At 39.5% G+C, this 13,440-nt stretch overlaps 1 protein-coding gene across 3 annotated transcripts in view; it reads left to right on the forward strand.

Moving 5' to 3' along the window:
• LOC138706389 (uncharacterized) overlaps nucleotides 1-13,440 on the forward strand; it is a 129,469-nt gene that overhangs the window by 82,832 nt on the left and 33,197 nt on the right. Inside the window, exon 4 of one of the 3 annotated variants that reach the window (XR_011333975.1) lies at nucleotides 4,463-4,939. The exons of 1 other annotated variant lie outside the window; for it this stretch is intronic. The gene's annotated coding sequence lies outside the window, so the exon portion shown is untranslated. Of the gene's footprint in view, nucleotides 1-4,462; nucleotides 4,940-13,440 lie in introns of those variants that run through there. One more of the 3 variants, XR_011333974.1, reaches the window with a different exon arrangement.

Here is a 13,440-nt window from a genome sequence, read left to right on the forward strand (position 1 = left end):
TATATTGATACATTCGCACACTTTTCCTTTCGTACATTTGTAATCTTGTCCATTCGTACACTATTGCATTCGCACATTTGTACTCTTGTATATTCCTATACAGGTACATTCGACCATTTGCATGATTTTCCTTTCGGACATTTTTACACTTTTCCATTCGCACATTCGTACGATTCTCCATTCATACACTAGTACTCTATTCTTTCGTACATTCGTACTCTGTCAATTCGTACACTCACAATGTTGTCAATGCGTACATTCGTATTATCCAATCGTACGTTCGTGAACATGCCAATCCCACATTCATTATTGTTAATTCTTACGTTTATACGCTTGTCATTAGTTCACTTGTGAATTCGTACATTTACACTTTACCATTCGTACACTTCAACAGTAATATATTCCTACAATTGTCCACTCATACATTCGTACATTTTACATTAGTATATTCGCACACTTGTGCATTGGTACATTCGAACGCTTGTCTGTCGTACACTTGTACATTTTTACACCACACTTGCCCTTTCTTACATTTCTACACTTGTCAATTCGTATATTAGTACAATTTTGCATTCGTACAATCATCCAATTCTACAATCGTACACGTTTGTATTTGTATATTCGTAGGTTTGCCTTTCGTACAGTCATACAATTGCCCATTCGTACGTTCGTACACATGTTCTTTCGTACATGCGTTATTCTCCATTCGTACGTAGGTACTTTTCTCATTTCTGTACATTCATACTCTTGTCAATTTGTACATTTGTAATCTTGTCCATTCGTAGGTTCGTAATCTTGTCTTCGTGGATTCGTTATACGTTTTCGACAATAGTACGAAATCTAAATTACTACAGTGGTACGAATTCGTATATTTACACGAATTTGAAAACTCGTACGGATACTAAAATCTGTACGTGTCCACAAATTCGTGCGAATCCAAATACCCTTTGTTATTCTAAAATTTGTACGAATTAGGAAATAAGTAGAATCGTACCAATTCGAAAATTCACGAGTTGATATATCTTCGGAAGTTCGTACGTATTCCAAACTATGTACAGTCGTACGAATTCGAAAAATCGTAGAAATTCGAAAATTTGTATCACAAAAAAAACTATAACATTTTCGAAATTCGTACGTTTTTATATTCGTACGAATTCTGTTATTAAACCGCAATTGAAAATTCGTACGAGTTTGAAATTACGTAATCAGATAATTAAAAATTTTCTATGAATTTAAAAAAACCTGATACGGACTCGTAAAATTTGTATGTGTTCGGAAATTCGTACGAATCCAGATATTTGAAAGTACGTATGAATTCTAGTATTAGAATCGTACGAATTTGAGTATATACTAATCCAGATACTTGCTAGTACTAGAAAATTCGTACGTATCGTGTTTCTTAAATCGTACGAATTCGGAAAATATTTGAAATTTTTACAAGTTGGTACGAAACCGAAAATTCGTACGTTTTAGAAAGTCTTAGTTAGGGATATTCGTACGTTATCGAAGTTCATACAGATTCGGTTATTCATGGCTAATACAAACTGCGTATGAATTCGAAATTTCTAAAATAGTACGAATTTAAAAAAAAATTACGCGTTTAAAAACTCATACGGATCCGAAAAATAGTAAGTGTTCGGAAATTCGTACGAATCCGAATATTCAGATATTGGAAAGTTCGTACGAATTCGAAAATTAAATAATTCGTGTACTTACAAATTGAGATAGTTGCGAAACAAAGTATTTGAAAATTCATACGTATCCTATTATTAATGCGAAAATTCATACGTATTCGTAAATTTGTGCTATTGTACGAATTCGAAAATTTGTATCACAACAAAAACTATACGTTTTCGGCATTGGTGCGAATTTGAAATTACGAAGTAAGATGAATTCAAAAAAATCGTACGAATATTGAAAAAGTCATAGGGACCCGTAAAATTTGTATGTGCTGGGAAATTCGTACGAATCCAAATATTCAGATATTTGAAAATAGTTAATTCGAATAATAGTAAAATCGTATGAACTCGATTTCTTATGCCTCCAGACAGTTATTAGAATTCGAAAATTCGTACTTATCGTATTATTTGTGAAATCGTACGAATGCGGAAATTATTTAATTTAAATTAAAATAAATTGAATTGAAATAAGATAAATTAAATTAAAATAAAATAAATATAATTTAGGAGAATTTTTCTCGAAAATCAGCTTGTGTTCGGGATTCCCATTTTATGCTACTATATCTGAATAGGATCAAGGGGGAATACAAAACCCCATCCCGTTCCTCGACATCGCCATTATTTCCGGATGTCAGACTGAAACCTTTTAGGTAGGTGAGAAGATAGACTAATTAAAAAAATAGTGCAACGGATTTGTTCGATTTTACTGGTGATTAGTAATAAACATGCGGGAATGCTACAGTTAAAAGAGTGGGTGTCTGAAGCCCCTTCGTTGTCCTTGTGTAAAGTCTGTTTTGAAGAATCAGAATTACCATTTTTTGTAACTATGCTGGCCTCTACCGTCCATATGCCAGGGGGCAGAGGGTTCTCCTTTACAGTACAGATAAAGTTCGAGGAGTTCTGTTCACCGGTGCTATCAGCTTTGTTCTCACTGTACATACGGTGGAGTTATGGCGGCGAGAATGTTGGCGGAATAGGGGTCGGTAGTTTTTTCTCGAAAATCAGGTTGTGTTCGGGATTCCCATTTTGATGCTACTGTACCCGAAGAGAGTCGAGGGGGAATACAACACCGAATCGCGTTCCTCGAAATCGCCATTATTTCAGGAGATTAGAGACTGAAACCTTTTAGGTAGATCAGGAAATAAGGCTAGAAAAAACTGGAATGGATTTGCTCGATTTTACTGCTGATTAGTATTAAACATGCGGGGATGCTACAGGTAAAATGGCGGGTGTCTAAGCCCAATCGTTCTCCCTGTGTAAGCAAAGTCTGTTTTGGAAAGTGAAAATTACCATTTTTTTAAACTTTACCAGCCTCTACTGTCCATATGCTTGGGGGAAGAGGATTGTCCTTTACACTACAGATGGAGTTCGAGGAGCTCTATTCGTCTCTGCTATCAGCTATGATCTCACTACAAACGCGGAGTTATAGCGGCGAGAATGTTGGCGGAATAGGACCAGAGAGTTGTCCTTTACAGATAGAATACTGTATTCAGAACTATGACTGAAATATAAATGCGTGAGAAGTTTATTAAGTGTAAATGTGTTGTATTGAACGTGATATATTTACTTAATTGGTGCTGCGTGTACATTTGTGAAGTTATTCCATTTCTGAGTTTCATTAGCTCAGTTACGATACGCAATGCAAATCCGATATATGTGGTGCATAAGCATAACGAGATTGCAGATTCGATCAAAATTTTCGATAACGCTGTGAATTACATTTTTAGAAAGACGGGTTAGTGGTGTAGTGGCTTGAGCGCTGCACTTACAATCCTGTGGATCCATGTTCGATTCCTGGTGTACCCCTCCGCGATTTATTACTTGAACCCGGTTATACAGGGGTTTTCTCCTGTAGCTCTGGTTTCTCTGTGGCATCCATACAAATCTCCATCACTTCATCTCATCAGGGGGGTAGTGTATAATGCACCCTGGGCAACAACACTGACAGTAAATTGGTCTACACAACTGGTTTCATAGGCGTCAATGACAAAAAGCCAAATATCAGCGATTGGAAACAAAAAAAACATCTTCAGAAACCTAGCTATTTTCTCCTTGTGCAACAATATTCATATTTTGTAATGGACATTCTACAGGTGAAGCCGATTTTACTTTGAGTAAACGTAAGTTTTTAATTTTCTCTCTGATTCTAGCGTATGGTTAATTCCATGTGTGACTTACACGATATTTGTCACACTTCAAGGAACTAAAACTCGAACTACACAAATCATTTATCATTAAAATTTTATTTCATTGTCTTACGCTATCATCAAAGAGTGCGCTTTTTGCCCATAGTTAACAAAAGGAAAGACATTAAGGGGGAAAAAAACTGATTATGACTTACACTACATTGAAAAGACAGGTAGTTCTGCACCAACAACACTACTGTCAACCTTTGCTCTACTACTACAGTTACATGGATGTTGATGTAATATCTTTTAAGGTAGTCATAGATTGCGTACATAATTTATATCTGTCAATTTTCCGTACTCCCTCTTTTCCGTAACACCTACTCTTCTTACTTCACCTTCTTCTCCTTCACTTCTCCCATTTGTGCTTCTTTCCTCTTCACCATTCCATTCTTCATTGCCGTGAATTTTCTCCTCCATTTCCTACTTTTTCACTTTCTAGTTCTTAATATTTTCTATCTCTTCTTTTCCTCCAACTTCCTGACCTCCGTCTTTGTCTTCTTTTCTGTCTCTTTCACCTTCTCTTTCTTCCAATCATGTTCATTAGAAACATGAAGATATTGCACATTTCCAGCTGAACATTGATATTGCTTGCAGGCTGTCTTCTTGGCTAGATGGTAATACGTTCTTGGACTGCCTGAAATTGATGTCCCCTGCACCTCGCAGATTGGCATCAACATAGCTGCCATCATACAGCCTGAGTCCTCAGCCACACGCCTAGAGTGACAGTGTGAGAATTAAACAAGCTTGAACCAGTGACTAGTTTTCCCTATACGTGGAAGTGTATTTATTTATTTATTTATTTATTCAAGTCATGAACTAATGACTAGTTTTCTTATACATAGAAGTGTATTTGCTTCTTTTTTTAAGTAATAAGTTTTGTCTGTTATGTCGATAACCTACCATTGGATCACATTTCTCTTATAATAGACCCAAATAATGGCTCTCCAAGAAACCAATTCAGATTAAATGCATTAATTCCACTGTCAATATTTGTTTAGATATTTGTTATATATTCAATGAATAGAGGAGAAATAATAAAACAATACATAAATTGCATTACGTTCATTTCACTTTCAATAATATTCACAAACCTTATAAATAATAATCAATTCCTTAAAACTTTAAATCAGTGAAGGGCAAGCGAGCATTACCTCACCCTCGGCATTATGCAACCCTGTCTCTCATTCAGTGGCGACTCTTTGTAGAAGCTAGCTCCAATGTCGAACAGAAGTATTATGTCTCAACAGTCGTCGTCTCCTTCAGGAAGAATATCATTCACGATTTCAAGACTGGAATGTATGGAGTAGGATTTTAAGATTTTTATAGCCTAGTGGTGAGAAAAGTCGTTCTCTTTCTGGAACTGATCCGAGTTTTCCAGTTTCAAGAACGTACTAGTTCCAAAGACCAATTTCGAAATAACAGGAAGCATTGAACACAATTTAATAATAACCAAAATAGCCTATTATGTTGTTTCAGAACTAGTTCCGTTTCGAAAATCCCAGGCCATAATGCAATTCGAACTATGACATCTATGACAGTCAGGTTTATGTTCAGTAATTTATACAAACTATAAAACATCGCAATGTTTTGACCACTCCTGTTAAATAAAGGTTACTAATAGTATGTGTCCATGCCGTAATTCTCAATGTGATCCTTATAGTGGTGCTTGTTGTCCATGTTATGTTCCTAATAGTTATTCTTGTCGTTTTCCTTTCGTCCTTGTGGTTTTCCTTATAATGGTCATTGTTGTCTTTGTCGTGGCAATTTTTTGGTTCTTGTCTCTCTCATAGTATTTATCGTAGTCCTGGTCTTATAGTAATTATTATTGTGTTCATTGTCATTGTCCTAGTAGTGGTCTTTATCATGAGCCTTATTGTGGTCATTTTCATTGTCCTTCTACTGGCCCTTATCGTGATACTTATTATGGTCATTATCATTGTCCTTGTAGTGGTCCTATAGTAGTCATTGCTAGTGTCCTTGCAGCTCTTATCGTGATCCTTATGGTGGTCATTGTTTTTCTTAAAGTGGTCCTTATCTGGTCATTGTCATAATCTTTGTAGTGATCCTTATTGTAGTCAATGTCATTGCTTTTTGTGGTTCTTATTGTGATGCTTATCATGGCGCATATCATGATCCTTACCATGTTCTTTTTCGTTGTTCTTGTCTTTGTTTTCTTGTTGAGTTCCTCGCTATCTTAGTCGTCTTTACCATGATGCTTTCGTAGTCTTTTTAATCCATGTCGTCGTTATCGTGATCGTTGTCCGCGCCCTTGTGATCCTTATCATTGTCCTCATCTTTTTTTCTTTTCTTGGTCCGTATAGTGGTCCTTGTCTTTGTTATGTTCCTTATCGTGGTCCTTGTCTTTATCCTGATGCATATCATGGCCCTGTTTAGTGCAGTAATCCTTATCGTCCTTCTTGTCTTTATCATGGTCCTTGTGGTATTTGTTGCCTTTGTCGTGGTCGTAATATTGGTATCAAACACTTTAGATCTTAATACTGGAATTAATTTCGTTATCTTTGTTGTGATCCTTACCGTGGTCTTCGTTATTGTCGTGGTCCTTTTCTGGTTTTTGTTGTAATCCATATAATGGTCCTTATGGTACACGTCGTGGTCCTTATCGTGATCCTTGTGATCCATGTGATCCTGATCGTGGTCCCTGCTGTCCGTATTGTGTTCCTTATTTGATTATTATTGTGGTGCTTGTGGTCCATATCACACTTCTTATTGTGTTCCTTGTTGTCCTGGTCTTTGTCTTTGTTCTTGTCATGGTCCTTATAATAACCATTGCTGTCTTTGCCGTGGTCCTTACAGTGGCCCTTGTTGTATTTCTCATAGTCCATATCAAGGTCCTGGTTCTTGTACTGATCTTATTGTGGTCCTTGTCTTTGTTCTTTTCGTAGTTTTTTTTATCTTTCTCGTGGTCCTTGTTATTTCATAACAACATTATTATCTCCCTTTCGTAATTGATTTTTTATCACACGGTTCTTTCCATACTTTCATAAAAGATAGAAAATCGCGGATGTAATCAGGAACATGTACCAGAAATGAACAGTTAACTGATAGCATTCTGACTAGTGTGTACTTTGGAATAGGACCAGATGTCTTCCTGCATGACTTCGTCGATATCATGTGAACCGCACTATAGAACTAAGACTTTCACATCACCAAGAGTCATCTCATTCTTTTTTGGGGAACTGTACTTTACATTTCAGCACTCAGATTATTTTCATTTCTGTGATTATAAATGAAACTATTTTAAATAAATGATTTCCAATTGTATTGTGATGGCATTTTATTAATTTTTCCATGAAAATAATTTATTACGCCGCGTACAAAATCGTGTAAAAATTAGTTTTCCGACACGACGTAAATTACGTAAAATATGTATCATGTAATTAACGCAGGCAAACTTGGAACTAGGATTTTCGGGCTGAACACGCTACGTTCTCCCCTTCTGAACAGCAAAAGAACGTCTTCCCACATGAGAGTCACTTTCAGCAAATACATACTAATTTGATAAGCCAGGATTCCACCACTAATACTGAACATATGGTTTGCGCACATCTATGAAGAGGGGAAGAGGAGTAAGGTGCTTATGTCACACAGCGCGATGAGCACTGCCAAGGCTGTTGAGCCACCAATCTTCAAATGAGGCACTAATGTCCATGGCTGCAATATGGTATGTAAATTGTTACATTTTTTTTTTCATTAGACTCCAATGACTTCAGCATAATAATAGACAGAATCTTACAATTTGAAATGTTATTTGTTCTTGTTGTACGAGTATATTAATAGCAAACAATATGAATGAAGCTGATTGACGATCAATCATAGTGATTGCTTAATATTGAAACACATCTGCAAATACATTGTAATTAAGAAGTCCGCATTCCTCCATCATACTCACCTCTTAAGTAACTACTGAACATTCAGGGAACATTTGGCTGGAACTTGAAAGTATCTGGATGGTTGAAAGGTATGTTATACTCGTACAGTATCATGCAGAACAACCGGTAATATAACTGTTTCATAAATTACAGAGTTATGAAAATATCCTCTCCTCTCTGCCCTTTTGTCCTCATGCCCTCTGCCCTCTTGCCCCGATGCCCTCTTCCTCTCATGCCCTCTGCCCTCATGCCCACTGCGCTATTGCTCTAATGCCCTCTGCCCTCATATGCCCTCGTGCCCTGATGTCCTATGCCCTCTGCCTACATGCCCTCTGCCCTCATGCCCTCGTGCCCTGATATCCTCTGCTCTCTGCACTCATGCTCTCATGCCCTCTGGCCTCTGCCCTTCCTAAACTCCGGGTTCCGGTTCCAAAATCTCTGGGTTCCAAGTCCAAAACTCTGGGTTCCAGGTCCAAAACTCCAGGTCGCGATCCCAAAACTCCGGGGTCCATTTCAAAACTCCGGGTTACGGTTCCAAAAGTCAGGGGTTCCGGTTCAAAAACTAGGGGTAACATTTCCCAAACCTCGGGTTCCGAATATCAAACTCCTGGATCCCGTTCCCAAATTCCGGGTTCCGGTTGCAAAATTCCGGGTCCCGTTACGAAACTCCGGGTCCCGTGACCCAAAATCCGGGTTCAAATTCCAAAACTCCGTGTAGCGTTTAATACATTCCGGGTTCCGGCTCCTAAACTCCGTATCTCAGTTCCAAAACTCCGGGTTCCGGTTCCAAAACTCCGGGTCCCAGTTTAAAACTCGGTTCCGGTTCTGAAACTCTGGGTTCCGCTTCCAAAATTCCGGGTTCCGGTTCAAAAATTCCAGGTTCCGGCTCCTAAACTTCTGGATCCCGCTCCAAAACTCCGGTTTCCGGTCCCAGGAAACTCCGGGTTCCGGTTCCAAAACACGGGGTTTCTTTCCCAAACTCCCGTTCTGGTTCAAATCTGGTTCCAACGGGTTCCGGTTCCAAAACTCAGTGTTCCGTTTCCAAAACTCCGGGTTCCGGTTCCAAACTCTAAATTCCGGGTTACGGTTCCAAATTCCGGGTTCGGATCAAAACACCGGTTACCGTTTCCCAAACTCCGGGTACCGGTTCAAAACTCTGGGGTTTCGATTTAAAAAATACTCCGGGTTCTCGTTAAAACTCCAAGTTCCTGTCCCAAAACTCCGGGTTCCGGTTCAAAAACTCATGTATCCAAACTCCAGGTTCCGGTTCCAAACTCCGGGTTCCGGTTCAAAAACTCCCAGTTCCAAGGCTCCGGGTTGAGGTTCCAAAACTCCGGGTTTCGGTCCCAAAACTTTGGGTTACTCTTCCCAAACTCTGGGTACCAATTCCCAAGCTCCGGGTTCCGGTTCAAAAACTACTGGTTCCAAAGTTCCGGGATCGCGTTCCTAAAGTCCGGGTTCCGGTCCCAAAACTACGGGTTCCATTTCCAAAACTCCGGGTTTTGGTTCCGAACTCCGGGTACAAATACCCAAACTCCGGGTTCTGGTTCCAAACTGCGGGCTTCGGTCCCAAAGCTGTTACTCTTCCCAAATTTCGGGTACCAATGACCAATTTTTCAAAATTCCAAAATTTACAAATACAAAAAATTCGTACGAATTCGAAAAATTGGTACGGGATCAATATTTTTCAAAATTAAAAAATTTTCAAAATTAGAAAAATAAAAATCGTACGAATTCAATAATTCGTACGGGTTCAAATTTTTTCCAAATTAAAAAATTATAAAATTCGTGAGAAATCGAAAATTCGTACGGATTCAAAATTCCAAAATTTACAAAAAATTCGTACGAATTCGAAAAAATTCGTACGGGTTCAATATTGTTCAAAATTCAAAAATTTTCAAAATTAAAAAAATTAAAAAATTCGTACGATTTCTAAAATTCGTACGGGTTCAAATTTGTTCCAAATTCAAAAATTTTCAAAATTAAAAAATTACAAAATTGGTACGAAATAAAAAATTCGTACGGGTTCAAAATTCCAAAATTTAGAAAATACAAAAAAATTCGTAAATGTTCGTACGAATTCTTACGAATAAAAATTTCGCACGAATTCCAAAAATTCCTACGTTTAAAAAAATTTTCAAACTCCCAAAATTTTCAAAATAAAAAAATATATAAATTGGTACGAATCCGAAATATTCGTACTGGGGTCAAAATTTTGAAAATTTTAAAATTCTTTGTCTTCGAATTCGTGCGAATTTATTATTTTTTTAATTTTGAAAAATTTTGTACTTGTTTGAATTCTGGATGATTTTGAAACCGTTGCGGTTCCCAAACTCCGGGTTCCGTTTCCAAACTCAGGGTTGCGATTCCAAACTCTGGTTTGCGATTCCAAACTCCGGGTTATTGTTACCAAACTCCGGGTTCCCATTTCAAGAAAATCCGTGTTCTCGTTAAAACTCCAGGTTCCGGTACCAGAACTCCGGGTTCCGGTTCCCAGACCCCAGGTTCAGGCTCCCAAACTCCGGGTACCAATCCCCAATCTCCGGGTTCCGGTTCAAAAACTCTTGGTTCAAAGTTCCGGTTCCTAAGCTCCATGTTCCGATTCCAAAATTCCGGGTTCAGGTTCCAAACGCCGGGTTACGGTTTCAAAATACTCTGGGTTCCCGTTAAATCTCCGGGTTCCGCTCCCAAAACTCCGGATTCCGGTTCACAAACTCCGTGTTCCGATTCCCAAACTCCGGGTTCCAGTTCAAAAACTCCTGGTTCAAAGTTCCGATTCCTAAACTCCGGAATCCGGTTTGGAAATTCTGGCTTCCTGTTGCAAACTCCGGGTTCCGGTTCCAAAACTCCGGCTTTCTGTTTCAAATTCCGGGTTCGTTCTAAACTCAGGGATCCGTTTCAAAAACTCCGGATTCCGGTTCCAAAGGCGGGTTACGGTCTCAAAATACTCCGGGTTCCCGTTAAAACTCAAGGTTCCGCTCCAAAACTCCGGGTTCCGGTTCCCAAACTCCGGTTTCCGATCCCCAAACACCGGATTCCGATTGAAAAACTCCTGGTTCAAAGTTCCGGTGCCAAAACTCTGGGTTCCTTTTCCAAACTCCGGGTTCCGGTTCCAAAACTCCGGGTTCCGGTTCCAAACTCCGGGTTCCTGTTACAACACTCCGGCTTCCAGTTCCAAACTCTGGGTTCCCGGTCCAAACTCCGGGTTCCGGTTCCAAACTCTGGTTTCACGTTCCAAACTCCGGGTACCGGTTCCAAAACTCCAGGTTCCAGTTCCAAACTCCGTGTTACGTTTCAAAATCTCCGGGTTCCGTTTCCAAGCGCCGGGTTACGGTTTCAAAATACTCCGGGTTGTCGTTAAAAGTCCGGGTTCCGCTCCCAAAACTCCGGGTTCCGGTTGCCAAACTCCGGGTTCCGGTTGAAAAACTCCTGGTTCACAGTTCCGGTTCCTAATCTCCGGGCTCCGGTTCAAAACCTCAGTGTTCCGGTTCCAAAATCCGGGTTACGCTTCCAAAACTCCGGGTTCCGCTTACAAACGCCGGATTACGGTTTCAAAATACTCTCTGTTCTCGTTAAAAATCCGCGTTCCGCTCCCAAAACTCAGCGTTCCGGTTCCCAAACTCCGGCTTCCGGTTGAAAAACTCCTGGTTCAAAGTTCCGGTTCCTAAACTCCGGGTTCCGGTTACAAAACTCAGGGTTCCGATTTCCAAAACACCTGGTTACCTTTCCAAAACTCAGGGTTCCGGTTCCAAACTCCGGGTTCCCGTTCCAGACTCCGGGTAAGGTTTCCATAACTCCGGTTTCCGGTTCCAAACGCCGGGTCACGGTTTCAAAATACTCCGTGTTCTCGTTCAAACTCCGGGTTCCTCTCCCAAAACTGCATGTTCCGGTTCCCAACCTCCGGGTTCCGATTCCCAAACTCCGGGTTCCGTTTGAAAAACTCCTGGTTCAAAGTTCCGGTTCCTAAACCCCGGGTTCCGGTTCCAAAACTCTGGGTTCCCTTTCCAAAACTCAGGGTTCCGTCTCTAAACTACGGGTTCCAGTTACAAAACTCCGGATTCCGGTTTCAAGCTCCGGGTTCCAGTTCAAAACTCTAGGTTCCGGTTCCAAAACTTCGGGTTCCGGATCCAAACTCCGGGTTACGTTTCCAAACCTCCGGGTTAAGGTTTCAAAATACTCCGGGTTCTGCTCCCAAAACTCCGGGTGCTGGTTGCCAAACTCCGGGCTCCGATTCCCAAACTACGGGATCCGGGTGAAAAACTGGTTCAAAGTTCCGGTTCCTATACTCCGGGTATCGGTTACAAAACTCCGGGTTCCGGTTTTAAAATTTCGGGTTCCGGTTGCAAAACTCCGTGGTCCCTTTCCAAAACACAGGTTTCCCGTTCCAAACTCCGGGTTCCGGTTCTAAAACTCCGGCTTCCTTTTCCAAATTCCGAGTTCCGGTTCCAAAACTCCGGATTCTGTTTCCAAAACTAAGAGTACCGGTTACAAATTCCGGGTACCAATTACCAAACTCCGTGTTCCGGTTCAGAATTTTTCAAAATTGCAAAATTTGCAAATAGAAAAGTTGGTATGAAAAATTTTCGTACAGAAGCGTAAAATTCGTACTGATTCAATATTTTTTAATATGTACTCATTCAAAAAATTCTTTGGAAAGAATTCGTACGGGTTCAAAATATTTCAAAATTAAGAAATTTTCAAAATTCGAAAATTCGTACGAAATAAAAAATTCGTACGGGATCAAATTCCAAAATTTAGAGAAAAATTCGTACGAATCCAATATTTTTCCAAATTCAGAAATTTGCAAAAATAAAAAATTGTAAAATTTGTACGAACTCGAAAAAATTCGTACGGGTTCAAAATTTTTCAAAAGTCCAAAATTAACAAATACAAAAAATTCGTACCAAAAATTCCTACGAATAAAAAATTCTTATGGGTTCAATATTTTTGAAAATTAAAATTTTCAAACTTAAAGAAACCGTACGAATTGAAATATTCGTACGCGTTCAAGAGTCTTTCGAATTAAAAAATTTTGAAAATTAAAAAAAAATAGTAATACGAAACCAAAAACTCGTACGGATTAAAAACTCCTAAATTTACAAAAAAACTCGTACGAATTCGATATTTTTCAAATTAAAAAATCTGCAAAAATAAAAAATTCTAAAATTCGTACGATTCTAAAATTCGTACGGATTTGAAAAAAATCGCACGGGTTCAAATTTTTTCAAAATTAAAAAATTAGAACTCCCGGTTCCGGTTGAAAAACTCCTAGTTCAAATTTCCGATTCCTAATCTCCGGGTTCCGGTTCCAAAACTCCGGGTTCCCTTTCCAAAACTCAGGTTTCCGGTTATAAAACCCCGTGTTCCGATTCCCAAACACCGGGTTCCGGTTGAAGAACTCCTGGTTCAAAGTTCCGGTTGCAAAACTCTAGCTTCCTGTTCCAAACTCCGCGTTCCGGTTCTAAAACTTCGGGTTGCGGTTCCAAAACTCCGGGTTCCCGTTCCAAACTCCGAGTTCCGGTTCCAAACTCCGGGTTCCGTTTCCAAAAAACCAGGTTCCAGTTCCAAACTCCGTGTTACGTTTCAAAAATTCCGGGTTCCGTTTCCAAACGCCGGATTATGGTTCCAAATACTCCGCGTTCTCGTTAAAACTCCGGGTTCCGCTCCCAAAACTCCGGGTTC

This window comes from Periplaneta americana, chromosome 9 (genome assembly GCF_040183065.1).
Source record: "Periplaneta americana isolate PAMFEO1 chromosome 9, P.americana_PAMFEO1_priV1, whole genome shotgun sequence".
NCBI classification, from domain to species: domain Eukaryota; kingdom Metazoa; phylum Arthropoda; class Insecta; order Blattodea; family Blattidae; genus Periplaneta; species Periplaneta americana.